Raw genomic sequence first — 20897 nt, 5'->3', positions numbered from 1 at the left:
TATCGCTTCTATTTCTATAAGGAACAGATAAACTTCGACTCATATACTTGTTCTACTACTTTTTGAATTGTACATAAAGGCACGTTTTATAACATCAAGTTACTGATGCCTTTACGTGCAATCAATGCACAACCAACTCATAGGTAACAACTCATATCTCTAGGTTTGAAGATTTATATGATATTACCGTCTCACGATCACTCGAGATAAATTCCATGAAGTGATACAAGTGAGCGTGGTTTTATTCCAATACTCATAACTTATGAGCACTCATGAATGTTGTAGCAACCATTGCTATGACTAATCCCATTTAGCCATCTACAAACCCAATTCATGACAGTCTTGATTCATACCTACTTCCAACATATGAACGACTATGGAGTGTTTAAATAACTTAGTCATTTGGAAAGAATAACCTAGCTATTTTGGAAGTCAAAACATGCAAAATGAAACACAATAATAATCGAATCCAATATGGTTTCAGAACCCTTTTGAATATAAATAAAACCACCTTTTATTTATCACCATATTGACTACACATTATTCAATGTTTCAAATAATCAACTTAAGACTTGAATAAAAACAGCAGTCGTCCCATGCTCCTGGCATGTACACTTTGTTTTCTAAACAATAATTATGCCATACTCAAAGTATGCACACTATGTTTGTCTATGATCCTTACATTGTGATGTAGATCAATTGAACATGATTCCAATGATACTCATTTCAAAATCCCAAATCCTTATTGTAAATGTGAGAATCCCCGATTCCTATCATTTACCAAAAAATCTGTTAGATTTTAAACTTTTATGCAATGTTCCTCTTGTAATGATTATGCACAAAGTCACTAAAACCTTGTCACCAGTCATTACAGAGTATTCCAAAGAAGGTCGACTTCTATGGAATGGAAGTCTCATATTCAAAGTACATTGCTTTGAACATCCTTCTTGCATTAAGGTTTTCTAATCTTACATAGATTGAATAACTTCCACCTATGGAGACATTTCCATAGTCCCATTTTGACTATCACTTCCGAACAAGAGTTGCTTCTTTTCAGAACATGTCAATACGGTCATTTCCGACAACTTACATCATACTTCCAACTTTCCCTTAGCGACCAATCTTTGGCGAACCTCAGATTATCCTCGACAATTGCTTAATCACTTTAGTCATATCCAGTTCTAGACTTTTCCCTTCTAAATGCCCTGATCATTTGGAAAATTTAGAAAGGATGAATATTACAGCACATGAAATCGATCCTATATCTGAAGCATATGGGACACGATTCATGATGTCTCACATAAAGACATGATACTAGACCAGTCTTTTGCTACAATATTTTTATTTGCCATGTTTTCAAAATTTAACTATGAAGAGGGATGCCGTAGTCATAATTGAATTTTGAGAACGCAATATATATAGAATTTCCTCAAGTTTGAACCATTCCAACACAAAATTCATATATATTCTTGACTAAAAATGATTAAAATCTCAATCTAAGCTTTAGAATTGAAATGAAGTATAATTTCCTCTCCCTTAATTATAGCAAAACAACTTTTCAACCCCTGAAACTTCACGAATTGAAACTTTGTTTCCTATAATTAACATTGCTAGCTTGCAATACTAATCATAATAATCATGCTCCCACTAACATGATGATTATCAGCATAACACTTATGCTCCCACTAGCTCTGACATATTTCCAGAAATCTGCTGGACTTCTGAGATTTAGATTCATACACCCTTCCGTAGATAGCTCACCTGTGTGTCTAAGCAATTTCAAGAACTATGAAAAGGGATGCCGTAATCATAGTCTCAATTGCTTAGGCATTTGTCATTTCTCACAAGTCCATGTTAGTGTGCCGGTTAACCACACGCGCTCCACTAACGACTTTTGAAAATGCAAATAACACAATTGATATCTACGTAAAATCTACTTAGTGAAAGCGTTTCCTCACCATCATTTTCATGAATCGGAGAGAAACCTTATGACACTTAGATTTTATAGGGTATGAGTTCCTATCCATGTGAATTTGTCAAAACTATAATCAAAAGATAAGGTTAGTGACAAATTCAGCCTTACATGGATTAAACTTGTTCAATATTAGTTTCTTGTCACCTTGGTAGCACAAGGCCCACCAATGCTTCCAAGTTGAACTCTGATAACTCACATGCAAATTCAACTTATTTGAAGTAGGTACAGAAATAAGAATTATGTCAACACGATAGGTTGCAAACTTAAGTCGTGTGCTAGTGATAAATTACATGTTTTACTCTTGATTAAATCTTGAAACTCTTTCAGGATCTTTAAGGCTCCCACTGTCCCTTTGACATATAAGTTTCCCTAGTCAAGAACCATTCCTTGACAAAACAAATATTCAAAGGATAGTGCGGATTCTTATCAAGACTAACACTTTACACAATTGGTCTTAGTTGGTCTGTGTCTCATCCAAGACATCACAACTTACCAATCTCAAATGTACAAGAGTAGAAAACATTTTACTCTTACATTTGACTAGTGTTAATAAATCTTCGTTTATGTCACTCAAGTTTACAATCTTGGAGTATGACTCTAAGAATTGTTTTGGAACGAAGTATGACTCATCTTCTTGATTTTAACCAATCCAACAATTCATGACCTCTCTTCTTAGCCATAACAATGCACTAAGACGTCCTTAGAGTATGAATTTGTGATATGGTTTCATAATCATTAAGATGATCATGAAATATGATACTAAAGTACTTTCCCATCCTTTCAGATTTGAGAAACTTTTATCTTTCTGCCTAATTTGATTCTTCTCATTTGTTTTGTCATACATTGTAAGCTTTCCAATGTTACATAATTATACTTAACCTTATAAGTATAATCATATTTACTAATCTTTAGTAAATCATGACAAATCAATCTTTGTGATGGACCTTGACCAGCGCACACCCAGTGTACCTAATTCCTTAGTCCTTCAATTGACTCGCATATACATGTGATCAAAGAATTAGTCTTAATTTTCAAAGATGAAAATTCTCATTCATCATACAATACAACTTGTATGATTCCAAGTTTCTGTCCAATTGAAACTTGGGTGATGAAAACTTTCTTCATTTGGTAAATTCAGACACTACCACAAATGAAAGAATCAAATCCACTTTCCAATATTGCTATTACTAGAAACATATAAGCAACAATTTTCCACAAATACCATTGTAAGGATATTTTTAAAATAAATAAAATTAAAACCTTTTTTTCTTTTATTTTAAAACTTTGCGGAAAAACTTATCCTTACAATCCACATGAAAACCTTGTTATTATCTATTCATAAGCAATATATTATAACTCTTAAGCAACAGCTCAGAATTCTGATTATCGAACCATGCGATCGAAATCCACCTTCTCAATTAGAATTAACATATACTTACTTTAAGCTTCCTATCTTTTCTTTGATTCTTAAAAACTCAGCATGTGACCCATTCACATTATGTAATAAGAATCTCCAAATAGGAACTTAATAGAGTTAGACAGTGGACTTCACCCGAGGTAGAGTCAAACCTCTTGACTTGATCAACCTTATGACCTTCTCAGGTGAATAGGGCAGCTTCGCAACCAATGCCCCTTCCTTTGGCAATAAAACATATAGACCCTTTGGTAATGACATTAGAGACTATCTCAGACTCAGCCTTTCTCTTTACCATTTGGTCAACCGAGTTGACTATGGCCGATTCCTTTCCATTGGGAAGAGAAATGCTTTTCTAGATATCCAATGCTACCATTGCCAATGTCCATTTAAGATTTGGGAAGTTGTTCTTTTAATCAAATTTGCTTTAATGGTGTTCCAAATCATTGCTGATTCCACAATACCAAGCAAATAGATAAGTTCATTAAGGGTCATGTTATAGTCTGTCTCATAGTAGTCCCAAAGAGACTCACTATGTTACTAAGAAAGTGATTGAACATCCAACTTTCACAAGACTTTGACACCCAACTCTCCCGGCTTGTCAATATGTGACTTTATCTCCAAGATGTGAGAACACATAGACTATGCTTGCCAATAGGGATTGAGTGACTTTAAACTTTTCAAGAACTTGTGGGTGAGGGAGAATAATTGGAGGAGGTGGAGGAAGTGAAGCATGATGTCGAGGGACACCATCTTCAAGAGATTTGGGAAGATCATAGTTGTCTGAACCAGACATCTATAATGGGAGAAAATCAAGTTAGTTGATTCAAAGTCCTTAATATAACACCCAACATGAAATATTAAGGCTAGGACCCAACACAATATTTTATAATTTGGAAGAGGGATGTCGTAATCCAAGCTATAAAATATTTGAAGGTAGGCGAATGACGATTCACCAATTTCCACCATGAAAAACGAAATAATTTATTAGGTTTTAATTGGATTTGAAATTCCTAGATCTTTTGAGATTCATTGAACTTTTCAACGGCATGTTTCAATCTCGAGTGTGCCCTCTCAAATTTTGTGACTGGGATGCCGAGGATCACAAAACAAGGTGTGAATAACCATACCAATTCACTTGGTACCCTTAATATTATCACCTAATCAATGTGCCGGTTAACCACACACGCTCCATTAATCTATGACAAACATTAAGTCACCCTTAGTGGTCCTTACTAGTCCAAGTTAGTGTGCCGGTTAACCACACACGCTCCACCAACGACTTGGTAAGGTACAAAGTGTGAATTCCATGGGCTAGCACCAAATTCACATTTTTCCTAAAGTAACTAAGATTGGGAATTAAATAAAAATATTTAGTTACTTTATAATAATCATTATACTTTTAATGAGAATTTAAAGTCATTGTCCTACCCGTTCGGCTAACGACCCTCCACCGATCAAGTAAGCGGTGGGTGAGAGTATACACCCATTAAGTCGCCATTTTATAGGCAACAACCTTATACCCACCTTATAGACCGGCTTCGTGAATGAGGCCTACTAACGGTAAAACGACTTGTTCTTATACATACATATATATATATATATATATATATATATATATATATATATATATATATATAATTAACCATTGTTATAAATAGTATAAGTGTTGAATTTTAACTTTTAAAATTCTAAGTGTTGGAATTAAAGTTTATTAAAGTGTGTGAAACTTTTCCAAATTCCAAAACTTGAGGGCAAGTTTTGAAACTATTCAAAACTAATTAATTCCATGATTTATGTGTTTAAAGTAGTTTTAATCCAAAAACTCTTCAAGTTCCATAACTTGAGGACAAGTTATGGAAGACTTTAAACTAATAAAAGAATTACTTTTCTTTATTTTATAACTTATGGAATTAATTAAGGTTACACTTTATTTATATATTTATTAATGAAGTAACTCTTGAACCTCCATAACTTAAGGACAAGACTCTTCATCTTTTGTAACCATCCAAGACTTTTACATTTCATAACTTATGAATTAAAGGTTCATAAAAAATGAAGACTCTTCATTTTCATGTAACTTATGTGTTTTAAGTGTGTGTTAAATAAAAATGACCTTTGGATATCCATAACTTGAGGACAAATTATGGACTCCATTAAAACACATAAATGATCAAGAATTAATTCTAAACAATTCAGCAAATAATTCCTATCATCTTCTAAATTCATAAGAACATGAACATGATCATCAAAATTTCAAGAATTATATGAACACATAAAATCATGGAATTTTGATTATAACTTTGAAATTGGTCCACCATCATCATTACCACATCAAAAACAGGTTTTACGAGTCCAAACTAGTTTAACGTAATGATTCTAGACCAATTTCAGCACCAAAACTCGAAGATATGCTGTCTGGGGGTCCAACTCGTCGAGTGCATGAACCAACTTGCCGAGTTGGATGAGTTTTGCCTTGGACTCGTCGAGTCCCTTCATGGACTCGGCGAGTCAGCTGTGCAGACAGCATAAAATCTTTGATTTTCAGCAATTTGCATCAAGTATTCAAACAAGCAAGCCTAGGCTTTGATACCACTGTTGGGTTTTGAGCAATCTAACACTTCCTAAGTGTGCATGCAACCCTAATAAACCTTGGATCTATGTTTGTCTAAATACATGCAAAATAATAATTTTCCAAGGTTCATAACCTATCTAACATGACATGAGGTACTTTTAAACATAAAAGAGTTAGAAGAGATTACATACCTTTTTGATGAGTTTGGTTCTAAGGAGTTTGAGGGCCAAGCACCAATAGTGTGAATGCCTCAAATGGAATCACAAAACACCACAAAATCTTGGAAAACTTTGAGAGAGAATACACACTTGTATTTTCGGCCACACACAAGCTCACACACACTAGTTCACTAGTTACCCTTAGGCCCCATTTCATGCTCCATAAGCATGCTTATATAGTGTACATGATTAGGGTGAAACCCTAATAACCCATGACCTTTCCTTTTCCAAGGATCCATGGGTTAAAAGCTTCATGGATCATCCATGGACTTCCATATAAGCCTAGCCCATTAACAAAAGAGAATTAGCCCACACTATATAAAACCAATAGCCCATAATCTAATTAGTCTTCCTTTTAATCTCTAAATAATTCATAATTAATTTAAGACTAAAACTAATTAAATAACATAATCTCATATTAATATATTATAACTTATAATATATTAATAAACATATGTGTATAACTCTCATAAAATTATCCATAAATAGCTTGGATGAGATGCAACCCAAATGGACCATGCCGGGTCGGGTCAAGTATATACCAAATAAGTTATGGACTTAGACACCTTATCCAACACCATGAACGCGGCAGGAGCATTCGTGAGCCCAAACGGCATCACCACGAACTCATAATGGCCATAGCGCGTCCGAAACGTGGTCTTCTGCGCAGCCTCCTCTCTGACCCTCATCTGACGATAACCCGAACGCAAATCGATCTTGGAAAACCAAGATGCTCCCTGAAGCTGGTCAAAGAGATCATCAATCCTTGGGAGTGGGTATCGGTTCTTCACCGTTACCTTGTTCAGCTCCCGGTAATCTATACACATCCGATGCGACCCATCCTTCTTTTTCACGAACAGAATCGGGGCTCCCCAAGGTGAACTGATCGGTCGAGTGAATCCCTTGTCTAACAGCTCCTGTAGCTGAGTAGACAACTCCTACATCTCAGGAGGAGCCAACCGATACGGTGCCTTGGCTATTGGAGCCGCACCAGGAACGAGGTCAATCCTAAACTCCACCTGTCGCTCCGGAGGTATCCCAGGAAGCTCATCTGGAAAAACATCTGCGAAATATCGCACCACCGGAACCTCGCTCACTGTCACCTTACCCGCCTCCCGGGTATCCATCACATACGCGACATAACCTGTGCATCGTTGCTGAAGGTATCGTCTAGCCCTCGCTACTGAACAGACTGAGGGTCGACATTGTGGCCTCTCGCCATGAATCACTAACTCTCCCCCACTTGGGTTCCTGACCCGCACTAGCTGTTGTGCGTAATCTATCACCGCTCCATTGGGGCTCAACCAATCCATGCCTATAATCACCTTGTTCCCACGCAACGGAATGGGAACTAAGTCCACCAGATAACGCTACTCAAATAACCTCAAAACATAATCCTTGAACACTATTGATGCTTGCACCGATCGATCATCGGTAATCTCTACCTCTAAAGGGCAATCCAACATGCCCGAAGACTAAGTGAACTTCTTGCTAAGCGCAAGGGAAACAAACGATCGGGTAGCACCCGAGTCGAACAACACCTGGACTGGGATACCGTTCACATGGAACGATCCTAACACACACACACACACACACACACACACATATATATATATATATATATATATATATATAAACCGAGCACATATCAATATCATAACATCATAAAAATGAATGAGAAGGAACGAATTATACCCGTCACCACTGGAGTCTCTGCCTTGCCCTGCTGGTCATCCGTGATCCGCAGGGCCGCTCGAGCTAGCGCCTTTACCGGCGCTAGAACTGTCAACTTGGGGAAATTGGCCTTCTTGTGGCCCCTCTGGTTGCAGTGGAAGCACGGCAACTCAAACGTCTGAATAACTGCTGCCGGAGCAGTGCAATCTCTGCTAAAGTGCCCAGGCTTGCCGCACTTATAGCAGCCTGATGATCCCGACCTGCACGCCCCCTCGTGCGTCTTGCCGCATTTCCTGCAGCGGCCCCGTCCCTGTTGGCCTTTCGGCCCCACATCTGATCCCTTGGGCTTCTTCCCCGAAACGCCTCCTGACTGTCCCTCTTCCGCCTTCCGTTTCCGGATGTGCTCCAAATCTATCTCCCTCTCCCTTTGCCTGCTAATCATGGAGTCCAAGGTAGGGCAAGCTAAAAAACTAACGTGCTCTCGGATATCATCCCGGAGCATATCATGATAGCGGGTCCTCCTCATGTCCTCGTCGCCCGCGTATTGGGGCACCAACAGTGCCCTCTCCCAGAACTTGGTGGTGATCTCCGCCACAGTCTCCGTCATTTGTCTCATGTCCAAAAACTCCCTGGCCAGCTGCTGAAGCTCGACAGCCGGCGCAAACTCTGCCCTGAATCTGGTCACAAAATCTGACTAGGTCATAGCCTCGATCGCTGAGGCTCCCAACGAGTCACCCACTGACTCCCACCAGTCTCGAGCTCGGTCTCGTAAGCACCCTGCCACATACCTCACCTTCGACCCCTCGGGGTAGAAGCTAATCAACTGTGCAGACTCGATGTCTGTAATCCATCGTCTGGCAGCTATAGGGTCCTTCGCCCCATGAAAGTCCGGTGCACCACTGCCCCGAAAGTCCTTGAAGGACAGTGTGCGAGATCCCGACTGGCCAGATGCCATGTCACTCCTAAATGCCCAGAGGCGATCCTCCATCATCTCCAATATCCCCTCCTTGATCGACCCGAAGATAATGGGGGTCGACTCAAGGATACCTCTAGTGATCTCAGACGCGATGAACTCGCGCAGCCTCTCATCTCCTGGCTCGGAACCTGATCCCGAACCCGATCCCTCTCCTGAACTGCTAACTGCTAGCCTCGGGCGTAGTACCACCATTCTGAAATACAAAGAAATAACAACTGTTAGCGATACTGATACCCCTGGAGGGATCCCACCCACTATAAGTTCCCTGGTCTTATCTTAGCCTTCCTCGGTTCGGGTACAGATCCTTTTCTTTCAGTAGTATGGGCCCATACTACCTTCCACATCTATCTGTACCTTCCCCAAAGACCGCCTCGACTCAACCAGGTCCCTTCCACTACCGCTGATCACTGCTACTCTTTATCCTACGCTTACCCTAGGAAACCTCTGACTCCACCCAACCCAGTCATCAGCTGCTGAAGGCCTCTTGGTGATGCCAATTAACTATTACCTGAATACAATCACATGTGATGAGGCTCGGATAATCCTTCGAGTAAGGGACTCATCTCTACAACGGTTAGGACTCAAACAAGAGCTACGCAATAGAGTCAAATCCAACACTCTGAGATTATTCAACCCTGATGACATGTGACTTTAACGTATTAACCTAACAGTTAACTCCCATCACTTCAAAGCCCACATAGCACAAAGCAAACGACATTTGGACATAAGGAAAACAATCTCAAGCAACTCTATCCTCGTAGAGAAAACTGAACTAGCATACAATGCTAAACTCGTACTATCAGAATAACCTAAACAAGCTACCCTACTGCTGTCTACTCAACTCTGGCATGTAACTATTTCATATATTGAAGCACATAAAGCAGGCACATAAGGCATCACTCCTAGATCCTTAGTCCTATTCTAGCATGATGTTCTACAGAAACTGATAACATAAATAAACTTGTATGGATACATTGGGGAATACTTACTTGAGCTCGGCCGGTCGCGCACATCACACACTTTGTTCTTTCGTAAAACCCTTTACTTAGCCTTTTAGAAAACATTTTCTCTTTCCAAAATCTTTTAATCCCTCGATTTGAGTTCAAACACCCCCGAATGTGTGTCCGAATCCCTCAAACCAGGGCTCTGATACTAACTTGTAACAACCCAATTTTCAAGTCCAGAAATTTCGTTTTTTTTTTTTTTTTAAACTTCACTTAGAAAACACTAATAATTAAAACATTGTTTAATTAAACTATTTCACATCGAAAACCCAAATTTGAAATCCACAACATGTAAACAACCAAAATATCAGAGTATTAATCCCAGAATAAACTCATAACTGCGGAAACAAGAGTGTGTGTGATATGCTGCTACCGCTGCTGCTGCGGATGCCCTCCGGCTATAATTCCCACAAAACGATCAGTCAAACACTGCTAGATGTACTTAGGGTAAAATGACCCTTTTACCCTTGACCAAGTCGAAATCCAAGTCAAAGTCAACTTCCAGTTGACTGGACTCGCCGAGTCCGCGAGCAACTCGCCAAGTCCTTCCCTTACTAATCCGGGCCTACTCGCCAAGTCCCTCTCCCCACTTACTGAGTCACCCTTGACTCACCACTCGGGACTATGGGGCCGACTCGAGTACCGACTCGCCGAGTCCGCGAGCAACTCGCCGAGTTTGAAGAACAATTCGGCGAGCTCCAGGCAATCTTCATAGGACTCGCCGAGTTGTTCATCCAACTCGCCGAGTCTAAGACCATCTTCATAGAACTCGCCAAGTTCCACTTTGGGACTCACCGAGTTCCTCGACCCATTTCCCAAGTAGGCCAGATCTGAGACATGAAATGCTTCAAAACCACAGATCTATGGTCCTAGGGCATGTTTACCACGTAAAGTTGCAAACTTTACATGCATGCACGGCCCAATGAGCTCAAACATGCAATTCCAAGCTCTTTAAGAGGTCCTACACTCAATAGGGACCTCAATCACCTCAACCACAGAGACTTTATGCTACTAGGATGTCCTAAAGGTCCAAATCCGAAGTCCTTGCAGAAAATTAACCATAAACACATAGAGATTTAGGTTCATAGGGCTTAAAACCTCTTTTTAGGGACAAGAAGGGGGTTCAATGAACTAAAGATCAAGGTAGGAACTTTTCTACCTGAATAGAAGCCCCTCACAGAGTAGATTCTGGATCTTCTTCTCTTCTTGAACTCCTCAACCTTCTCCTTCTTCTCCCAAGCTCCAAACCACCTTCACAATGCTAAAAAGATCACCCACAAGGACACAAAGGGCTAGGGTTTCGTTCTATAGACCTCTGGGAGTGCTAGGGGAAATGGAGGTTGGGTTAGATCGTTTAAATAGGGTGCAAACACTCGGGTTAGGGTTTTAGTCCAGACAGGGTCTACGCGCCGAGTCCCACGGGCCTACTCGCCGAGTAGACAGAGCTGATCCCGTGTCTATTCCTGCTTCTACTCGACTAGTTAGTCCTTCAACTCGCCGAGTCCAAGATTAAAATGCAATACATAAGGAGAGTTAATAATCAAGAATATTTACCAGGAACCAGGTGCTACACCATATTTCCAGAAGCTTAATCCATTAAGTTCCTTCCTTCGATTCCCATAGCTCCAAAGCTCTGATCTGGACCAAAAATAATAAGAAGGAAGATAAAGTTTCCAACTTTATCCTCTGGGACTACTCCAAAGGGTCCAAAACCAATCTATAAGGCTATAAGATGCAAGGACTTAACCAATAAGCACTTAATCCTTAAATTTGATGCCCAATACATTCCAAAAGAGGTTCTAGCAATATCCCAAAGGTTGGTGCTTTATAGACATGCATGTCCAATGCATGTCTTGAACCCATATTAGTTCAATAATGAGGATTATGAACAAATCTCAATGCATGACATCAAAACTCAAATATAATCTCAATGCTTTATAGACATGCATGTCCAATGCTCTATCGTAAATTCACTATTTACGTTTCCCGGTATCGTGTCGGTTTCCTCGCGAAACTTTAACGAGTCATAACTTCTTCGTTATAACTCGGATTTTGGCGTTCTTTATATGTACGAAAACCTTGAGACATATTTTACAACTTGGTTAAGATTATTTATTCTAAATAATCCTTTGTTGAAAAGTCGTTTTCGACACTTATTGTCTCTAAATTGACTAGCCCGGATCTACGGGTGTTACAAGGCAGTAGGCCAAGATACCAGGTGCGGGCCGACTATAAGTTGTAGGTATGGAAATCCACGAGGAGCAATAAGCTTGAGGCATTAGGCCAAAATACCCGGTGCGGGTCGACTGTAAGTCATAGGCATGGAGGCGAGGAGGAGCGGTGTGGCTGAGGCGGTAGACCGAAAAACCCTGAGAATTTCAATCTAGCGGTAGATTGGATTTGACATATTTATATTCCCGAGGCTAATCAGGCCAGTCATAGGTGTTTGTGGTTATGCGTTAGCAATTAACTGTTACTGTATGTAGATTCAGGAGCTGAAGGAAGCATTATCTATTGGGTTTTATGAACTATAACACTCATATGGTGCACATACAACCCTAATGCTTTGGATCTAATTTTTCTCTAGTTATGCATGCAACAAAAACTATCCAAAACATGAAATCTATAACTAGCATACAACTTGGATACTTGAAACATAAAAAAACTAGTTAGAAGAATACCTCTTAGTAGTAGCATGTAGAATTTGGCCTTTCAAGAGCTTAGCAACCCAAGTATGATGCCTCAAACAAGTCACAAACACCATGAACAAGTGTAGGATAATGAGAGAGAAGTTATGAAGCATAAACCGGCTAGTGTTCTTGATAAAACTCTTGGGTGCTAATTTTGGAGCTAAGGGATTACACTTATAGTGTGGAATTCCTAGAGTTTTAACTTGTAAACCCTAATCCACTCCTTTGGGCCTTTAATCCAGTAATCCATATGATAAGCCCTTTGGACTAAATCTTCATGGACTCCATAAAGATCTAGTCCACATAATCAACGTGTATCATTAGCCCAAACTACAAGTATCACTGATTTACTTAATCAGTCCCTGTTAATTTAATTAGTCTCTTTTGATCACTAAAATAATTACAAATTAATACTTGATCAATGCTAATGAAATAATATGATTTCTCAATTAATATATTATACTTATAATATATTAATGAATCACAAATAAACTCTTTCTCAAATATCCATCCTATCAAATTGTTCTGGTGAAGGCAACCCGAAATGGATCGTGCTACTCTCGGATCAAGTACATACCAATTATAGTAATGAGCATAGACACCTAGTCCAACAGTCTCCCACTTGGATAATTCTAATAACTATAACTGCAAGTACGACTTAAAAAACGACTGGCAATCGTAGCTCTCAAAAAGCCGTTATCGAACTCTGACCTAGTCAACGACACATCCATTAGATAAGGGATAATATATTCCTCCATTCTACAAGATATCGTATGAAATGAGACATGGATTATAATCATTCTCTCCGTTCATGTGTTGTTTCCCGATTTCCGATTTATGACGACAGACTAATTGAACAAATCAAATCAGTTCAGGCTTGGTCAAGTGCTTAGAGTGTCATCCCTAAATCATATGGGCCTACAAATATCGTTTTTATCCTTCTTAGAGTAAAAGGAACGGATAAACTTCGACTCATATGTTCGCTCTATTTACTCATCAAATCACACACAATAATGCGTTTTATAACACCAAGTTACTGTTGCGTTTATATATATATATATATATATATATATATATATATATATATATATATATATATATATATATATATATATATATAGCATGGAGAATATTTATAATAAACTAATGTATAAAAAACATATTAACTAACTAGATAGGAAACCCCGCTTCGCGGGGGTTGGATTTGCTGCTAATGTCAAACAAAACCGACGGAAGACATTATGTTAAAGATGGTGTCATTGTTTATCAGTCGTTCGTCATGGAAGTAGGATGCTATAGTTGGTTGACTATGAACGTATGATGCCTAAAAATGAAATAAAGTAGAAGTAAACTGAGATCTATTCTCTTTTTAAAACACATATGTTGGATTCTTAAAGCTACACAGATAAACAAAAACACATTCAGAATTTAAGTGTCATGATTAAATAAGGAATCATTTGAAAACAAAGAAAAAAGCAAAGTATAACACGAAAATGACATCGAAAATTAGCCTCATTTACACACTGTGGGTATGTTGCTCATCTTATCCTTGTTCTTCTACCGTTTTTGAGCCTTGTTAAAAAAAATTCTCAGAAACAAACAAATATGTACCGATATTGAATATATGTTGTGTTTTAATATTCGATGTTTGTTATTGATCTGTGATAGTTTAATTCAGATCAATCACTATCATAGTCTTGTGTTCATGTGCTTTAGGTCCAAACCATTGACCAACAATTTCTGCAATCTCCTTTGGTGACTTTGAAAATTTCCCACATCCATTTTCCATTACATAGGGTACATTTTCAACTTCCTGTACAATATCAGATTTCTAAGGTGTTGAGACAAAAATGGCCATTTTACCCTTGCATTCTGAAATCAACTTTAATAACAAAATTACCTGGTCAACAATGTAATCGTTTAGAATGATGGTGAGATCGGGATCATGGCTTCTGTAATTGTGCCTCGACCAGCCTATGAGAAATAAAAAGGTCAATGGAAAAGTCAACGTTAACTTTTGAATTTTTAAGTGTCAAAAAAGTAATATTATAAGTTTGAAATTGGAAAGAATTATCTTATTTGTTCATAGACAATTGATTTGACTAACGGTTAAATGCTTATTTATGCAACGATATTTCACTTTTTTACCGGTTTATAAAACAATGTTTCAGATTTTGTATAAAAAATAGGGTTAATCTAAAAAAAAGTAATATTTTGTGATTTTTCTAGACTAAACCTCGAATTTATTTTTCTCCTGAAAAAGACCTTATATTTTTTTTCATTTTTTTCGAGCTGGCCCTTTTAATCATTTTTTGTCAAAAAAAAATTATAAATCGTGAGAAGTTTTTTCAAGAAAAACTAAAAAAGTCGAGGGTTTATTTTGAAGCATTTAGAAGGATGAGGGTTTTTTTGGAAAAAAAAAATACAAAGTAGAGGGCTTTTTTGAGATTAAACATATTACATATTATATAAAAAAAAAAGCTTTTTTTGCATAAATACACATTTAACCCAAAAATCTATGTCAAAAAATTCAAAATTTGGAGGTGAATAGATGGAAGCAGTATACCTTTGTTATAATACAATCACAAGCACCCATGCATTCTTCCATCTTAGTGACAAACCCCTTCACCTGTTTTAACTAATGGCTTTAAAACATGCATGTATCTTCTAAAATCTGATTATTTATAAAATAAATTTAATTTATAATGAACGAAACAATTTTTAAACATTCCACAAAATCAAACCAAATAAGAATAATTGAATGGATCATTACCTTAAACCTTGGTTTTGCAAGTCATTTCAGCATACCCGAACCATGGTTTTGCAATTCAATGCATGGATATGAGTCCCAGAAACACATACAATTGTTCCAACAGCATCCAGATGTAAACCTAATAAGAATAATTATAGTCAAGATGGGATGCAAATTGAACAATTACATATCAAATCCAGAAACCATGGCATGCATTGGAAAATAAAAAGTGAAATATATGTTAATGGCTAGTAATGTTCAAATAAAATGGGTTTCAATAGATCCATTAAAATGTTACCTCGATTTACAACCAAATTCATGAGGTGGAAGCCATACTCAAGAATTCTAATTTCAATCCATACTGAAAATACATCCAGTAGCATAATTAATCATCAATAAAGATAAAAGGTTCTAATAAACCATAAAAATAATGTTCAAAATAAAAATAACTAACAGCTATTTTTTCCCATTTTAACCCTTCAACATCTTTTAGATGGAAGCTTCTAGTCTATATATTACCATCACTCCAAAAAAATTTCTCATATCTGTCAAGATCAACTCTTTTACTCCAACAAAGCCATGATAACAATAAAAAAAACTCATCAAAGTGCAATTCTATAATTTATAGAATAAGTCTGCTAAGTTTTTCTCATTAAAGACACACATGCATCACTATTTTACCAATTTTAAAAAAATACTTGGATATTACTGTTTGTGATAAAAAGGAATATTAAAACAAAAAAGGTTATATGATAGTTTAAAAACAGGGAAAAATCTTTTTATCATAAACCAACGATTATTTTATCCAACCATTTTTCAACTTCATCCTTTCAATTCAAACATTTAAAAATAAGTAAATAAATATGTAAATCAAATAATAAAATTAGCTGTAATATGAACTCTTAGCAGAACATAATAACAAAGAAAAAAAACAATAATGATGTAAATTAGGTATGAGTTTTTTACATACGGTCCCCTTCCCTCCCTTATTCACCTACAGGAGTCTTTCAATTATACAAATTAGAAGTGAAACTTGCTTAATCACAAAGAACACAAAAATTCAAGAGATAAGAGTAAAAGAATAATTGATCTCGGCTAGCTTTAAAAAACAAAGAACGTAGTCAACATGGTGATGTTTGAGAATCTAATAAAGAATTAGCAATCAAAAACTCACTATTGAAACACACACATACACACTAACATATTTGACTATAAGAAAACAGATTCAAATATACAATGAGTATGAAAAAGGCAAATCTTTTTGTCCATTTGTTCAGATTCATCGTTAGTAGCCTTGGAATCTACTCTTTCAGCAATCAATTAGCCTCTTAAACACAAACCTTCATCTCCTTCAATCTTTTTATCACTGAAATAAGAAACACGTATCTCATTTTAATGATATCAGAGATGAGAGAGAGTAGATTTTGGGATCAAGATGAAAGAGTTGCTAAAGAAACTAACGACTACTAAAAACGAAAGCCCTAATTTTGAGAAAACGGTAATTCGAGGAATGGGGACCATTTTTGGATGTAGGGCTTATAGAATCGAACCGGATTCTACAATTTGTTGTGTGCGACGATGGAATATGTGGTGGAAGAGCGTTGAGGCACCGATCATGGAAGCGGATTCATGACGAATGGGTGGGAATGGAGTCGATGATCAGCCGGCTTCGAATACGTCGCAGTAGATGTTTCCCTATGGATGGCCGATGAAATCCAAATGAAGAAGAAAAGAGAGAAGCTATCGAATGTAAAGGATAGGCTGCAATAATGTTGAAAAGGAAATAGAGATGAGAGAAGAAGAATCGAGTAAGTTGATTATCCAACGGTCGTCATATGGTGAAGAACGATGCTAAATCAAACTCAAATAGAAAGAAAATCATACCGCTTCAATGAATTTAGAAGACCTTACAGTAGATGGAAGAGATTGATGAACTGTGGAAAAAGAGGTGGGGTGAATCCATTGGCGCCTCTAGGTTTCGTGTCTCCGTTTTCGTGTTGTGGTATCTTCAATGCTTTCGGATAGAGAGACCACCGGTGAAGTTAGGGATAAAAACAACGGTCGGGCGACGCAGATGTCAGAGGAAACCGCCAGTGACAAAAGCAAAGACCGGTGAGAAGGAAATTCGAGGTGGGGTGGTTCTCTAAAGAATCGAGAAACATGAAATGGAGCTGGTGATGGAAGGTAGATTATTTGAGCGGTGGAAAGGTGAAATTAGGCGGTGGACAACCCAAAGGTGACTGTGAAAAAACGGTGGACATAACCGTAAAGAAGCACGTGTCAAACAACTGACCATAAAAGATAGAAAAAATGCCATAAAAGCTCCACACAAAAATAGGCTGGAAAAAGAACAGATAATCATAAAGGAAGGGCCGATTTTGCCCAAAAAAGCAGAGGACTTATTTTACCAAATGTATATATAAAGAAGGATCAGTTTTGCTCCAACCTTAGCAAGTTTACTGTAGCTAAGGATGGAGAAATTTAATATATAGTATAATAAGTGTAAATTATATATATATATATATATATATATATATATATATATATATATATATATAATATATATAGTATAATAAGTGTAAATTATATATATATATATAATTTATATATATATATATATATAGAAGTAAGTTCATGCGAAAATATAAATATCCTGCGAAAACGCGAAAACAGCTTTTATCTTATGAAAATTAGATACATGTACTATAAAAAAAATAATTTTATTAGCAATAAATTAAAAATAGTAAGTTTACATTAGATGGTGTTATGATAATATAGATTTAAAGACGGTTTTTATAATTATATTTTTTTCACGTCCTTAATCATTTTTAAATTCATGTTTTCATAATAAAAATGTTAAAAATCATACTTTGCTAATATGAAATAGTCTATCATCTATCATTGATTATCATCATGTATTTCAAAGTTTGGATGAATTATTTTCCAAAATATAATGTTGAGGTGACATAATATCATATGGTTTTCTTGTTTTCGCGTTTTCGCAAATTATTTGCATTTTCGCATGAACCCTCCCCTATATATATATATATATATATATATATATATATATATATATATATATATATATATATATATATATATATATATATATATATATATATATATATATATATATATATATATAGAGAGAGAGAGAGAGAGAGATTAAATAAAGCTTGGAGAATATTTATAATAAACTAATGTATAAAAAACATATTAACTAATACATAAAAAACATATTAACTAATAAGTGTAAATTATAATATATAAATAATATTAACAATATGACATTCTCAATTTTAGATGTCCTTTAGTCAACCCTCATAGGTCCGCCAACATAAATGGAGGCACGTAAAACAGCTAAACATGTCAATATGCCTTAAAATAACCCACGATCATACATTTATTTGACCACAAATCTTTGGAATTTAAATCTAAAGCATACGTACTCGTATCTTTAATATTGATCTTTTGAGTCTTTAAAATGGCAAACAACACAAACCAATGGCAAATACATGATTCAAACTTACGGACGTTCAAATTAATCGATCTAAAAACATTATCGTGAAATATATTTTGTTATCAGATCGAATTGTCAATAATACATTAATACCTTATAAAGCAAGTATAATATTAACTTTACCAAAGGTTAATTGTAATTGTAAAAAGTTGTTAATGTCTTATGATACATTTTCTTTACTGGATTGTCTTTTGTCTAAAATTTATATAATGTCTATTAATATTTTCAATAGTATCCATGATAAAAAATATAATATTACTAAGTGTGAGACCCGTGTATTACACGAGTTTAAAAAAAAGTTTAATATAAAATTATAAGCATTACATATTTTTTAAAATAATAATTTTACATAATTACAAAGAATATAATAAATAAAGCAAGTAATAAAGGTTGTAGAGTATTTATTATGAAATTTAATAGAATCATCTATTTTACATATATAAATCTCATATGTGGATTTTAAATTTTTTAAAAAATAAAAAATTTAAGAAAATGACAAGTGAAAAGAAATAATTTAAAAAATTTTAGAAAATGATATGTGTCAAATTCAATAAAAACATGATATTTGATAAAATTGATTTTTATTTATTAGGTTAGATTAAAAAAAAAAAAAAAAAAAAAAAAAAATCTAAATCAAGAGGTTTCTATGAACACCCTTTACTCCAATGTAAAATCGCGCTTCACATGGGCTAATGATACACAATTTATTTTTTTCGTTAACATCGATACATCACATGTTTAGTTCATGTTTAGTTATTGTAAATAACTAAAATATCATACAACAGATATATATTAAAAAAATCCTAACAAGGTGCTAGACAATTAGAAGAATATTTACATAGAATTTATAACAACGATTTGATTTGATTTGTTGCCAACCCATCCATTTCAATTTAATTTTGGTGCTTTGCATAACCATAGTATAAAAAATAGTGTTCTTTCTTGGTTTAACTCTTATAAAGATAGTTGCATTTTTGAAACTTCAATGTAGGGCCGTTTTAGTAAGGTCCCGGTGTGACACCGACAACACGTATTTCTTCTGTCCGCAATGGAAAAAAATTTGTTTTCTTGTTACCTGTTTTTCATCGGCAACACATATTCCATATCGGCAACACCTCCTATGTATTTTTGTGTCCGCCCCTCCTTCCATGTTTCCCAAAAGTAGGTATGAATCACTACATGAAGACACTTTTGTATAATAAATTGTTAAACACTTAAATGTATATAGTTAATGAAATACGATCCAACTTCATATAAGATAAAAAGGATACGTATGTATATGCATTTGATCAAATCCGATCATATTCAAATTATAGAGGTCTTGATGTACATGTGTGTTTCAATCTAATTCTCGTAATCTCTAGTTGCAGATAATCAACTTAAGTGTTTGTGTAAAGTTATTCTAATTTGGGATCAAGTAATAAGTTTTTGATAATCAAATTTGGAGCATCAGTGACAAAAACTTAACAATCATTTAAGAGAAAGCAAAAGTTGCAACATGTCGAGGGGGGAGGTTGGAAGATATAGATAGTGGTTCGTGGCTAAACTTTCCCGTTGGAAGGTCCAATTTTTGTCTGTTGGGGGAAGAATGCCATCTTATTATTTATCTATTTCTTGTGCCCCGAAAAATGATAGCTCATTAGTTGGAATCTCTTAGAAATTAATTCTATGCGGGTGGTAAAAATAGAGAAACAAAACTCACTTGGCTAAAAAAAAAAAAAAAAAAAAAAAAAGTCATAACAAGTAGAGAAGATGGTGGACTTTGTCTAGGTAGCCTCTTTGCTTTTAACATGTCACTTTTATATAAATAGAAATAGTGTTTTCTTAAAAAATCAACAAGTTTTATCAGTTCGTGTTATTAAAGTCATACATGAGGATGTGAGTATTTGAATTGAAGCGTTTAATAAAAAAAATGTTTCAACACTTTGTAGCAGTATTGTTAGAGCAGTGGACAACCTTAGAGACAACGGTATTGATTATTTATGTATACAAAAGGTGGGTGAAGTGAGCCTTACATGATTTCTGGGAGAAAGTTTGGCTCGGAGAAAAAAAAAATTAAACACTTGATTTCTTAGAGTGTTTCACTTTGATCCGGATCA

At 35.8% G+C, this 20897-nt stretch overlaps 1 long non-coding RNA gene across 5 annotated transcripts; it reads right to left on the bottom strand.

The window, feature by feature from the left end:
* Positions 1–13890: 13890 nt before the first annotated feature.
* On the bottom strand, positions 13891–17525 carry LOC145035751 (uncharacterized). 5 transcript variants are annotated; one of them, XR_013678367.1, is made up of 7 exons: positions 17163–17525; positions 16740–17039; positions 15577–16644; positions 15300–15417; positions 15093–15200; positions 14427–14500; positions 13891–14339 (listed from the first exon to the last, which is right to left on the bottom strand). It is a non-coding gene; the product is annotated as an uncharacterized LOC145035751 (long non-coding RNA). The 5 variants fall into 5 exon arrangements; XR_013678364.1 differs by having other exon boundaries at positions 13892–14339; positions 15093–15155; positions 17163–17523; XR_013678365.1 differs by having other exon boundaries at positions 13892–14339; positions 15093–15155; positions 16829–17039; positions 17163–17521.
* Positions 17526–20897: the final 3372 nt, after the last annotated feature.

The sequence above is a fragment of the Lactuca saligna genome, chromosome 3, assembly GCF_052625555.1.
Source record: "Lactuca saligna cultivar CGN05327 chromosome 3, ASM5262555v1, whole genome shotgun sequence".
NCBI lineage: Eukaryota > Viridiplantae > Streptophyta > Magnoliopsida > Asterales > Asteraceae > Lactuca > Lactuca saligna.
Note: the sequence above shows the minus strand (reverse complement) of the source record. Positions and strands in the feature narration are given on the sequence as shown.